Source organism: Gekko japonicus, unplaced genomic scaffold (genome assembly GCF_001447785.1).
Source record: "Gekko japonicus isolate JY-2015 unplaced genomic scaffold, Gekko_japonicus_V1.1 scaffold383, whole genome shotgun sequence".
NCBI classification, from domain to species: Eukaryota; Metazoa; Chordata; class Lepidosauria; order Squamata; family Gekkonidae; genus Gekko; species Gekko japonicus.
In genome coordinates this window covers 1,078,980-1,092,651 of record NW_015164193.1, presented here as the reverse complement: position 1 = coordinate 1,092,651, position 13,672 = coordinate 1,078,980, and the positions used below count along the sequence as shown (strand labels likewise).

Sequence of the window (13,672 nt, the reverse complement as noted above, 5' to 3'; positions counted from 1 at the left end):
TAAAGGACTCATCAAACTGTAAGCACAAAGGAGGGACAAACTGCAAGTGATTCCATTCTTGACAAGACTTTAAAGAGCCAACCATGACCCCAACAGTTCTTTGGTGATTAATTTCACAGACTACAGAAGTAGCTGCAAACTGCAACACATATTTGTAACTTGCAACCTGGTCTGGTAGTACAAGTGGCTACTGCACAAGCACAAAGCTGCTTGACACAGTGCTCAAGGCATAAATTTTGACAGAAAACAGGCAATTTGATCAAGATGTTTGCTTTAGATGTAAGTGAGGAAGTTTGCTTTTGGTCAGTTTGCATAGTGATTGTGTTTGTATTGAAATTATCAGTGTTCCTAGTGCTAATCTGCATACTCTCCTCTTTCTCTGAAAGGGACTGGAGGAAGTAAAAAAATATGTGTCAGGGATACTTCTAAGCCTGCTGCTCTAATGCTCCTACCTTTCCCACTTTTTCGTCTGCCTGTTTCCTGTGGTGGTGGAAAGTGTCACCAAGTCACAGCTAACTTATGGCAACGCCAAAGGGCTTTCAAGGCAAGAGATGTACAGAGGTGGTTTGCCATTGCCAGCCTCTGTGTCACACCCCTGGTATTCCTTGGAGGTCTCTCATCCAAATACTAGCCAGGGCCACCCCTGCTAAGCTTCTGAGATCTGACAAGATTGGGCTAGCCAGTCTCCTTTAGGAAACAATATTTTAGCTCTACCTCACAAAATGTGGAGAGAGGCATGGGTTTGGAGTGGAAGAAGATATTCTGCTTATATGTGTTATGGGAAGGTAGGGACATGTGGTGCGTATGCAGCCCCTTCTCCCCCTTAGAGATAATCTACATGTGTGGGGACACCCTAATTCTGGGCAGCAGGTACTGGCGATCTCAAGGTCCTGAGTGGCAAGAAGCATATTACTGGTAGCCAGTAATAGCCATGAAAATGAGGGCTCTGGTGGTGGAAGCCAGGTCTTGGAGGAGGAGGGATCAGCTGCAAAGCCTTTCTTGGGTAGCAAACTGCCCTGCCCCCACTTACTTTCTGATTCCTTTCTACCTGCCCCACTTTAACACACCTGCACCCATGTTTAACCATTGCCTCTTTCTGGCTTTTGAGGGTTTGAGGTTCCCCACCTTGAATTCCCCTGACAGCATCCCTGTTATTTCACAGGGGGCCTGCCTGAATCAGCTACCATGTCTAAGGTGTACAAAGAACTCCAACCAAATTTAAAAATGTTTTATTAAAATACTATACTCAAAATAGAAGAAGTCAAATAGTATTAAACAGTTGCTAGTTAACTCATCTTATGGGAAGAAACCCCCTCCCCCAAGTAGGGGATTTACATGAACATCAAGTTAGGGAAAGAGATGGGTTTTGCCCCAAAGGGCAGGTCTGCCCAAATATACAAAGTGCAGAGAAAGCAGGTTGGTACTGGGAAGTAGAAGTACTCAAAAAATGAAGAAAGATGAATGAATCCTCAAGGTACCCATGTACCAAAATCATAAAGAAAAAAGCACCCTAAAGGACCCCTGAATCTATTTGGTACATAAACTGAAGCGCTCAGCAGGGAGTCTAGTGAGCTCTTGGCCAAAAAGCAGACAAATATGCACTCTCAACAAGGTCAATGTTGCCAGGTAAAGAAAACCAAATTAAAGGTTCCTTAATGCATCTGAATGGAATCCTCTAACACAACTTACATTCTCCTCAGCCCTTCTCTAAGAAAAAGCTGTAGTACCCCTTACTATGAGGTTCTCCACATCCACTGGAATAGCTACCCTGCTAACTGACCCCTGACAAATGAATAATGAGCCTTGGAGAGGAAGGGTTTTATAAATTTCCCCCCATATCCCTGCCCCCTTACTTCTGAAACAGGAAGGGGCCAATCCTGAGTCTAGAATTTCCCTGGAACTCTGTCATGGGTGCGGATGAGGATGAGCTGACAGAGCCTGCAGAAACCACAGCTGGCCCCTCTGAAGCAGCAGAGGAGGATAGCTGGCAAGTGCCTGCAGCAGCAGTCTTCACACCTGGCTCAGATAAGAAGGAAAAACTGCAAGCTGAAAGTTCTTCTGACTCACCCCTAGTGTGACTCATTTAAGGGAGCGACTGCGGCAAAACTTAGCAACCAGGCGAAAAGAGGCCAGGCTACAGGGGAAACACTCAGCTAGCCCAGAGTGCTAACAAGAGCCTGGGTGATTGTGTAGCTGGCTACTTGGTAGCAGCATTTAACTCCACACTCTGGGCAGTAGTCTTTGTGGAAGCAACAAGTCAGCTTACTGCTGCATCCACTTTGGCGTGGCTGTTGTACCTAGACCTTTGGACCCCCTGGCTTTGGCTTTGTCTTTCTGGCTTCTGACCCTGGCTTGGTTTTGGACTATGCTTCTGGTTAGTGATTTTGGACTTGGCTCTCTGTTTCTGGCTCTTGACCCCAGCTTGGCTTTGGACTTTGCACTGTCTTCTTGGCTTCTGACCTTGGCCTGTTCTGGACTCCCTTTGACTGGCACCCCAGCTCGTGACAAACTCTATGCAAAAAGGAGGAGGAAGAAAAGGGAGGAGGAGGAGGAGATTGGATTTATACCCCACCCTTCACCCAGGGTCTCAGAGTAGTTTACAGACTCCTTCCCCTCTCCACAACAGACACTCTGTGAGATAGGTGGGGCTGAGAGAGCTGTCTCGAGAACTGCTCTTTCAAGGACAGCTCTGACAGAACTGTGGCTTGCCCAAGGTAATCCAGCAGGTGCAAGTGGAGGAGTGGGGAATCAAACCCGGTTCTACCAGATTAGAGTCTGTGCACTTAACCACTACACCAAACTGGGAAAGATCCTTCTGTAAGCACCTGCACTAATCAGATATAAAAAAGGCTACCCTGAGCAGTGTGCGCATAGGAAGGCCACAGAACAAAGAAACCAAAACAATTCAATAAAAGTACAATGAAATCCTGGCCAGAGGTTCATTACAGCCTCGCAGCCACATCTGCTCATTCAGGCACCGGGGGGGGGGGAGATTTTGCAAGGCCAGCAACTGCCAGTGGTTGTCCCAGACTTGGAGTCTCAAGTTCTGGCAAGCTTTGATTGTGATAACCACCTGTGTGTGCATCTGTTTGAAAGGAGGATGAAGCATAAAGGAGTAAGGATCTGCAGCCACTATCAGCCTTCTCAGATGGGGCATTCCTAGGTAGAAGGCTAGTGGCTACTGAGACAGTACTTTCTCTGTGTCGGATGTTTAATATCCAGCTGTCAGATCATGGTGATCTATGTGTCAGCAGGCAAGCTGCTGGAAACTGGTCCTGACCAGTTAAGACCTGATAAGGCATGAGGTCAGTGACAATGAGTCAGCACTTAGCTGATTGGACGCTGTATGTATATAACTGGACAAGTGCAGCCCTGTTCATTCTCTTCTCGTGTAATGGTTATTGGCGGAGCACTTTGTCAGTGGACTGTAAATATTGTAAATAAATTCTGTATATAGTTTACCACAGGACTGTCTTGTGTAGTGCTATACAGAGCTTACTCTGAAATTGAGTGCTGGTGAGTGGCTGGTGAGTTGGAGTGGCTGAAATAGTCCTGGTGGCTGACTACTGCTGGCTAGAAGCAGACAACGCGCAACACTATTCTGCATCCCACTTGCAGTTCCTTGGAAGGTGACTCAAGCATGGGGAGCAGTTTCCAAACACTGATAACATTGGGCCTCAGGCCTGCTAATTTACAGAATCCTCCACAAGTGGTGATGTGAATGTATGGCTGCTGTATATAAGAATTCTCTCCTTCTATTGCTTAACACTGTTGCAGGCAACATAATCGTTATGTAACAACTTGCATATTGGAGCTTCTAATCTATGGTCTTCTGTCTGTTAGTAGGCAATTCATGTTCCTTACTTTGTCCAGATGTTGCATGCTGTCTTAGGGAAGTTTTATTGACTCTTGGTTGTTTAGTGAAGTAAGCAACTTAATTAAGCAGTTAGTAGCTTTCCTTTAAAGGCATTAATTGTTTGGTGACTAATCAGTCATCAGTCTGAATTGTTCAGTGGTAATCATAAAAAAATAGGAGGGCTTTTTGCAGTTTCTGGTTTTAGTATGGGCAAACACACCTGCCACTGTGTTGTTTCTCAGGACACAGTCCAGCCAAAGGTAAACAACATTAACCGTGCAATCCTATGTGGAGTTACTACAGTCTGAGTCCATTGACATCAATAGGCTTAGACTAAAGCAACTCTGCATAGGATTGCTCTGCATGTCTCACTGATTAATGTCACAGTTGGTATACATAGACCTGTTGGACAAAAATATCTTCAGTGCAAACTGACATAAATCTCTAAACTGAAAGATGCTTTTTAGGTTGCAGAGGGTTCTGCCTATATGTGGTGTTTGTCTTCCCTTGGCCACAAGAAAGTCCTTTTGTTCATTTCCCCCCTATGTTTCTTTGTTGCCAAGCAGAATCTTTTGATTATTCTTCTTTCATCTTCAGGAACAAAGGATGGCAGTGTGTTGACAGGAGATTAGTGCAGATAGGAATAATAAAAATGGGTATGCGTGGTGTAAACATCAGCTGCTTCATTTATACATCCAGTGGCTGGGTTTTTGGCTTAATTCTGTAACCTGGATTGTTTGGCTGTCTCTTGAGGGTCATAATGTATCTTTTCATATTGGCAGATAGGAAACTGGAATGAAGCAGTAAAAAGCCAATATCCCTAATGATTCAGCTATAAAAATATGGAACAGTGAAACTGGTATTTTCAATCTGTCTTATTTCCTCACCCTTCTTTGCTGCAGAGGCACATTATCGAACAACAGATTTTGCAGCTCTGAGTGGCTGAAATTATTATCTAGTTTGGTGCTGCATAATTTGTACTACTTCAGAATATGTACTGCTTTAGTATGGAGCATGGTGTCACCCCATGGCAGAACCATCCTGAAGGCTTCTTCAGCTTCTGCAAGGAAGGAGGCTGGAGGGAGGTGAGGCAAGGTTGCTCTGATCTGCCACTGCTCTCTGCCACTTTGGCTGTGCAAGATGCTGAAGGTAGAAGACCTGCAGTACAGTCCATTTGCAGAATTACTCCAGTCTCAGGGCCAAACTAGATGATACATGTGGGTCACCAGATGGTGCAGACATCCCCTCCTCCTGTTTTAGCACTTTCATTCCCCCTGTGCTGTACTCCCAAGCTGAATGGTGCCCAAGGTTGCTTGGGACCATTAGCTCCCAGATGTTATGTGTGACTGCAAGTCAGGTCGGGACTCCCAAATCAACTCATGTCTCATATTGCCTAGTTTGGCCCCAAGTCAACTGTTTTTTAGAAGGCTTAGACTGGGATAGAAGCTCGACTGCTTAATTCAGTGGCCATTCAAAATTAAGTCTTCAGATTTTCTGTAGGCTATTGGTAGGGTGGCGAGAATAGCTGTGTAGAAGAGGGGGATTTCATCAGGTACAGTTTTCTGAGCTCTGAGTGATAGCTGGCCCAATGACAAAGCTGTATTGTTGTACGGTTGAGATTTTGATATCTTCTGTGGATTAAAGGATAGGGACTCAGGGAATGAAAGCAGCCATCAAATATGTCACTTGGCTGGCTGCAGTTCAGCACAATGTTCTTCAGTTTAGTTTTAAGCTACAGAGTATTTATTCTGGAGAGATGTTCATTTCAAAATGATTCTGTGAATGTTTGGTATTTCATGGAGAGAATAACTGAATAGTGAAATCATACAGGTACAATGAATTTGCTGGTCTTGGCAGATTCAAACATCCTATATAGTGAACTGATATGTCTGCCTTGATTCTGTGTTCAGAGAACCGTAGGCAAGAGGGCCAAAAAGAGAAAGTACTTTCCCATTGTATGACTGGCAAAAGTGTCTTTTTAATCTGAAAGTTTTTGTATCACTTCGCAACTGAACTGGGTCCAAGAAGCAGAGGAGGGGGAAAAACAATTAAAACAAGAGTGTTTTCTAACTGTGAGTTTCCCAGGCATCATGATTTACTGGTTTACACACTTTCGTAATTCCTTGGTAACTGGATGGAGTACTGGTCTCACTGTACTAAAGAAAAGTGAATGAAAACACAAGAAGATGCTATAGGGGGTTACTGAGTTTCAGGAGTTTTGTTCATTTAATATTCACATAGCAGTTTCATAGCAAGAGCCTACTATATGGATATACGTATGAATATATGGATGTATGAAGCTGCCTTACACTGAATCAAACCTTTGGTCCATCAAGGTCAGAATTGTCTACTCAGACTGGCAGCAGCTCTCCAGGGTCTCAGGCTGAGGTCTTTCATATCACCCACATCTTGATCCTTTTACTTGGAGATGCTGGGGATTGAACCTGGGACTTTCTGCACACAAAGCATAGGCTTTTCTACTGAGCTATGAGTGGTTCATTACATGGATGGATTCTTTCCGTTGAAAATGCACTGAAGAAAATGTAAAACAGCCCATTGTTAAATAGTTGCAAAATACTCATTGTTATGAAAACTGGAGTGTGTGTGTGTTTCTGAGGGAGCTGTGTGCTTCTTCACAGCAAAAGAGGAGGACATGTTCTACTGTTCTGCATGGTTTCTATCTTTGGGGGCTTCACTGCTTGTATCAGAAATGCTGTACTGCATCAGAAATATGGACAAGATTTAATCTCCTTGCATATTTGTTGGCAGGAACTGAGCTTTATTTTAGAAGCATCAGTGATGACCATTTATACAGAGGAAAATAAAATAAGATATGCTGTATATAGTAAATGGCAACATGAATGGAAACTCTACTGGAGCAGAATTAAGCACGTTCCTTGGTCCTAGAGATCCCAACCATTCAGAATCAAGTCTTCTTAAAATCTGCACAGCCTCACCTTTAACTGGCATATCTCTACACTGCATTTTGGTTTTGTTGGGAACTGTCTTTTCTATGTATTGAATATAAATAGTTTGTCAGACAGTTACCTGTTTGTTTTTTAAAAAGGTTCTAAACAGTAGCATCCAGGTGCATTGAAATATATTAATATTTTCATGTCCTTGGACCAAAGACAAGAGTAGATCACCACCTTTAAATTATATGATTCTCTAGAAAATATTTGTTAGGATTTCTTAGTGAGGCCACATTAATTCTTGGGGTCTTAAATGCTAAAACTTGCATAATATATTTTCTCTTATTGGGATAGTTGGATGAGATCATCTGTTGATATAGGGCAGCAATGGGGCTTCCACAGCAGTTGAATATTGTTATAATAGTATAACAATCTGCATAATTTCCAATTTCATTTTTTCCTAAAAGCCAGTCACTAACACTTTTATTGCAGAAATGTAAGGGGAAATACTTATCTCTGCAATTGAAGGGGGTTACTTTTTTATAAAATGAAAGCTGGGAATTCAGAGAAACTGATACACAGATTTTTATAACATTATAACAATATTCAGTTGCCAGGTTTTTTTTAAAAAAACCCCGTGGTGGTGGGAAGTAGCCTTTTTGGGGATAGGGGCAGGGAAAATGGCTGTCATGTGGGTAGGACCTGGAAAATCTAAACTTTTCTGCCTATGTGGTAGCCATTCCCAGTATTTTGCTGCAAAGTAGGTTTTGGAAAAATCAGACAAAAGCCAGGTAATGCATGGGAGATACACAAATGCACTGTGATGTTGTGAGGAAATGGGGAGGGGCTTTTCTGAATAGCATTTATTTTTATTTATTTATTTAGGCATTTTTACCCCGCCCTCCCCGCGAACGGGCTCAGAGCGGCTTACAAGGGGCAAGAGCCCATGCATAAAACCAGATAAAACAATAAAATCATGAATAATAATAACAATAACAATAATAAAGTGCTTTTTGTACACAAGATGGTCTTTGAGTGGTTTTGATGGTGTCAGTCATTTCCCTGGGGTGATACTGTCCAGTAGATAATTCAAGCCAGTCCCACAGTGTCAGTGCCATACAATTCATGGCGGAAACTTCCAAGGGCGGTTCCTAGTCCCGATGTTATCGCCACCATTGGTGGTGGTGGTGGTGGTGGTGGCGGTGGCCCCTATGCAAAAGCCTGGCGGAAGAGCTCGTCTTGCAGGCCCTGCGGAACTGCATCAAACCCAGACAAAATAACCTGTGTGAAAGATTCAGGTGGGTAGCCATGTTGGTCTGAAGTACTGGAACAAGGTTTGAGTCCAATGGCACCTTTAAGACTAATTCTGGGTATAAGCTTTTGTGTGCGTACACACTTCATCAGATATCACTTTATCAGATATCAGGTATCTGGGCTCAAGCTTTGTTCCGTGGAGAAAAGGTCACTGTGATTTCTGACTCAAGAAGTCTAAATAAGTGTTCTGCAAAATGGAGGCAATAATACTGATTTACTTTTCTTACAGCTTATGGCCAGAACAAATATGCTTTGAACGGCTGGCCTACTTTACAGAGATGTTTCCAGAATTATTGAACTATTTGTATGTGAAGTGCTTTGGACAGTTCAAAACTCATTATACATTTTAGGAAGCATTGTTATATGATATATTTCCACTATTAATACACAGTGTAAGAGTGACAAACGATGGGTATGCATTTTGTTTGATTTGTTGCTGTTGACACCTTAGCATGGTTTAGCATTAAATGACATCATAGACTTTGAATACATGACACTGCTTTATATTGAATCCATCAAGGTCCTTGAGGGTCAGTATTGTCTACTCAGACTGGCAGTGGATCTCCAGGGTCTTTCACATAGGTCTTTCACATCACCTACTACCTGATACTTTTAATTGAAAATGCCAATGACTGAACCTGAGACCTTTTGCATACCAGTCAAATGATCTGCCTTTGGCCTCTTCCCCATTTAATAAGGTGAATGTACCTGCACTGAGGAATGCTAGACTTCAAGTGATAAAGAAACAATCTTATACTATAGCCAAATATATGAGAAAGATACAAGCAATGAATTGCAGGTAGAGTTGCCAACTCCAGCTTGGGAAGTTCCTGGAGGCTTGAGGGCAGCTCCTGGGGTGGGTGGAGTTTGGAGAGATGAGGGAGCTCAGCACCGATGTGGCTGTCCTCCAAAGCTGCCATTTCCTCCAAGGGAACAATTTTGGAGATGAGTTGTAATCCTGGGAGAACTCCAGGCCCCACAAGGAAGTTGCTAAACTAATCACAGGTTAGATGAAGATGAGTATTAGTATTAGTAGTAGTCACATTTGTATCCCTCCCTGCCTTCAAGGAGCTAGGGTGGCATGTGTTGGGTTAGCCATTTCTTCCTTGCAATGACTCTGTGGTAGGTTACATTGGAAGGTGATGACTAGCTCAGGGTCATTCAGTGAGTTGCACAACTAGATGGGAATTCACACGTAGGTCCTCGAGGTCTGGTTTGGCCACCCTGTCCACTGAAGCTCATAGGGTCTTCCCTTTTAAAAGCCGTTGACAGGGCCTGAAAGTAAAAACAACACCAGATGTGTTCAACAAAATTGTTTACTTTTCAGGAAAAAAGAAGGTAAATTTTTTGATTGAGGGTTTTTAAAAAAATCTGAACTGTAAACCACTATAATAATATTTTTTAAAAAATAGTTTAATAAAGCAGAGGGTTCTCATTTGTTAATTTGTCATGATTGTTTCTGCTTGAAGCTTTTATCAGAACTGGGAAATTTGATCTAGACCTGAGAACACTATCTTCTGCTGTCTCTGCATTATGGTTGCAGCTGATTCTCTAGGGACAGAGTCCATTTTGCATTCATAAATATTAAGAAGGGTAATACATTTTGTATTAGTAATACATTTTGTGAGGATGTGTTGCTTTTTAAAAAAACATGTTAATCAGGCTCTTCTTATGACAAAGACAAAAACATGCAAACACAAATACAAAAAACAAGTTTCTCACAAAGTTATGCATATCAACAAATAAGAGTATTAGCGTGTTGCTGAATAAATCATACAAAAATATATCACTACGCATGTAGCTATAATCTAAATTTGAAACAAGGATGGAGAAACACCCCTCCTGTAAAGTACATGGCATTTCCAATTAACTGGTGATAGTACCTGCCCCCCCCCAAGTAACCCTTGAATTAGATCTAACAATATCAGGATATTCATTAGCATAGAACAAGAATGTTGAATATATTTTGATTCATCAAACCGTTAGTAATTTCTCATGCTCCTAAATGAAAAGAACTTCTCCATCAGTTCTTCATCTGATGCTGTCTTGAATGAGAATTGAGAACAGAGGCTTGTGGTGGTTTTGTGTTTCCTAGGAATTTTTTCCTCTTTCTTTTAATTCTATATCACCCCTCCCCCTGGTGCTGGAACCACCTAACCCTCCCTAACATTATTCTCTCTCTTCCTTTTGTTCACCCCTTATCCTGTCCTCCTAATATTGATTGTCCATTCAACCCTTTTTGTTTGGGGACGTACTAAACATCCTGTTGGCAGCAGTGTCCAGTTCACATGTGAAGTCACTGCTTATTTTTTCCATGCAGTCCAATCAGTGTACAGCTGTGGTCTTCAGTGGTTCCAGTCTTGAAATATGTTTTCAACTCCCAAGCATAAGGATTGACAGTTTTAAAGATATGTCTTTATAGCAAAGCAGCTACTTAATTGTGACAAGCTATCTGCTGTTTATATTTATACAGTTACCTCATTACTGTTGCCTGTTCATCTTCTAAGCCCTAAATCTGATACCTGCCTGACCATTTCCTCTTAAAAGTGAAATAAAGCAATTTGTTAGTTTTGAATTACCATCAGTCCCTTGTATGCCATTATCAGGCAAAAACAACATAAGTATTTTAGTTGGTCCTTCAGTTCCCTAGACTTGGTAACCATATATCTGTATACGTTTAAACAACTGGGTGGGACAAACAGAGAAATGAAGAAAGGAAAAGGGCTGCTCAGCCAAGATAAAGATAAAAGGGAAGTGGAGAACCATTATAATGTAACATTAGAGTCATGTGGCAGGGCAAGCTGGTGGCATGACCTCATTCAAGTCAAGGCCAGGAGTGTGGCCAGCAGAACAAGAAAATAGATGAATAGGGTACCCAACTTTTTTGACCCTGCAGGCACCTATGGAATTTGGGCACCAGGTGGTGTGGTGCAGCCACAAAACAGATGAAGGAGGAGGCAGAATCAGCCACAGAATGGTCATGAGTGATGTCACGCATAACTCTAATCAAGCAAAAACTCTGTTCTGCAGAATACTTCTTTTCCTGCATACACACAGCGTATCTTCAGTCATGCAGTTGAAGAGCCTAGTGCTGTATTGGCAGCTGCTGTCAAAGCAACTTAAAAAAAAATCTGTACAGCTAACCAGATCTCCAGTGGCCAGTCAGAAGCCCTGCTGGGCAAAAGCCTCATGGCACCCACAGTCACCATCTTGGGGACCCCTGCAGTAGAAGATGTACCTCAGTGAGAAGCAAGGCTAGGGTTTAGAGGCATTGAAGAGCCTTGTCCCACATTGAGTGCCCTCACCTCACTGCTCCGCTACTCTTCTCAGCATGTAAAGAGAAGCAGGAGATCTGTCACCCTTATGCATGTGGACTAGGAACTGTTCCTTCCAAAAAGTAGCACAAAACAGCAGCTCTATGGGAGCTTGTAGTCCATCAAGTGGAGCTTTGTAGTCCACCTGAGGGTCCCAACTCATGAGCTGAAGACCACTGGTGTAGACTGTACAGGGCCACATGAGCAGCCAGCATTCCTTGATCCCCTGATAGCCTCATTTTCAGTCACTGCTGTGAGGACTAAATCATTACATATGAGAAGCACTGGGTGGAGCAAACAAGGTGCTGGCTTGCAAGTGTGAACTGGTCTTTTAAAATGTCAAATAATTCATAGTGAAGGCTGCTGTCTAGTAGCAAAATAATGTGATTCATGTGTTATAAATCCATGCCAGTTTCAGGACTAACAATTAATGGGATGCTTTGACTTGTACAGGGCTTGTAACTGAGTGACGTATTTTCCTTTCTCTTTTCTTTTTTTGCAAATTGAAGAACTATTCAGTTCTAATAACTACTGCATTTCACTCCTGAATTTATCAATGGAATAGTGGAGTCATTGAAAAGCAACATTAATGGCATTTGCCAAAAATAAATAACAATAAAATAAGCAAATTGATAGATTTGTGTTGTCGTGCAAATGAAACTGGCAGAACTTTCACGTCTGCAGATACTATGCCAAGAAGTTTCTGAATGCAATCATTATGCCCTGGAAAGCAGACCCTAAATGAAAATGTAATACAAGGCTAATATCCTAGGCTGGGCTTTTTTCCTTTGCATTTTTTTTGTGTGTGCAGCTGTTTCATTTCGAATGACTTCATTAGAAATTCACTCAGAAACACAGGCAGCAAAATAGAGGCTTTGAACATCATACACAATGAGGCAACCAGAAACTAATTTCCCCCAACCCACATAATCTTCAAAATTAGATTTTTTCCCCTTGCACTGCACCTGAACTCAGTGGGTGGACAGGAAGATTTTTTATATATTTTTTCTTCAGAGATCTTGCTTGAACCAAGATATACCCATCATATTTTGCAGAAGGATTTTACAGTATTGTAAAAAATTCTCACTCATCTTTACATAAGAGCTTCTGGACAGGCAGATACATGATAGGCAAAAAGTCAGCTGTTTATCTTGCTTCATACAGTAAAGATCTCAATACTAATGTCATGTGCACTCTTTATAGAATCATAGAGTTGGAAGGGGCCATACAGACCCATCTAGTCCAACCCCCTGCCCAATGCAGGACCAGCCTAAAGCATCTCTGACAAATATTCGTCCAGCCTCTTCTTGAAAGCTGTCAGTGAAGAGGAGCTAACCACCTCCCTAGGCAGCTGATTCCACCTGTGAACCACTCTGACTGTGAAAATGTTTTTCCTAAAATCCAGCCGATACCTTTCTGCATGTAATTTAAACCCGTTGCTTCGGGTCCTATCCTCTGCTGCCAACTGGAACAGCTCCTTGCCCTCTTCCAAATGACAGCCTTTCAAATATTAAAAGAGAGCAATCCCCTCTTCTCCAAACGAAACATTCCCAAGGCCCTTAGCCTTTCCTCGTAGGGCTCAGTCTCCAGACCCCTGATCATCCTCGTTGCTCTCTTCTGCACCCTCTCAATTTTGTCCACATCCTTTTTGAAGTGAATATATATATATTGTGACAGACACTATATATGCACTGTCTAAGAAGGTAGTTTGTTGTGATTTAGTTGCATCTAGCTAAAGAATAATCAAGAAGAATCCCACACAGAATGCTCTAGAACAGTGGTATTCACTCTTATGAGGAGTGGAGAGAGCCACGTTTGCAATTAACAGCAGCCAAAAGAGCCATATGAATACTTTATGATATTTGTACCACCCCACTTAGCACAGACATACAATAAGATCTGACTATTGAGTATGCAGGTATGACTTTTTAAATTACCAGAGTACCTCTATATATGTAGGGTTGTTGAGAAAGAGACTGATATTTTGCTGTTTATTGACTTAAATATATATGCTAACACACTATATGGATTGTGCACACACATTTGCCCATAGGCTCCAAGGGAAAGCTATTTGCAATCATCTGTTCTGAGAGGTCTTCACATAGAGGATGTTTGTTGCCTGCATTTCTTGTTAATGAGGCTGTAGATACACAAAAGCCTGGCCTTAGGGAAAGGAGCACATTTCGCCATTGTTAGCAGGATCACAGTTTAAAAAGGCAAGCAATCCCCCATTGCTGAAGGACTTCATGGCACGCAATCCACGACCTGATCTACAT

General features: G+C 42.2%; 1 protein-coding gene across 1 annotated transcript in view; it reads left to right on the top strand.

The window, feature by feature from the left end:
* Positions 1–13,672, top strand: part of DST (dystonin) — a 484,671-nt gene that overhangs the window by 43,688 nt on the left and 427,311 nt on the right. The window lies entirely within an intron of this gene.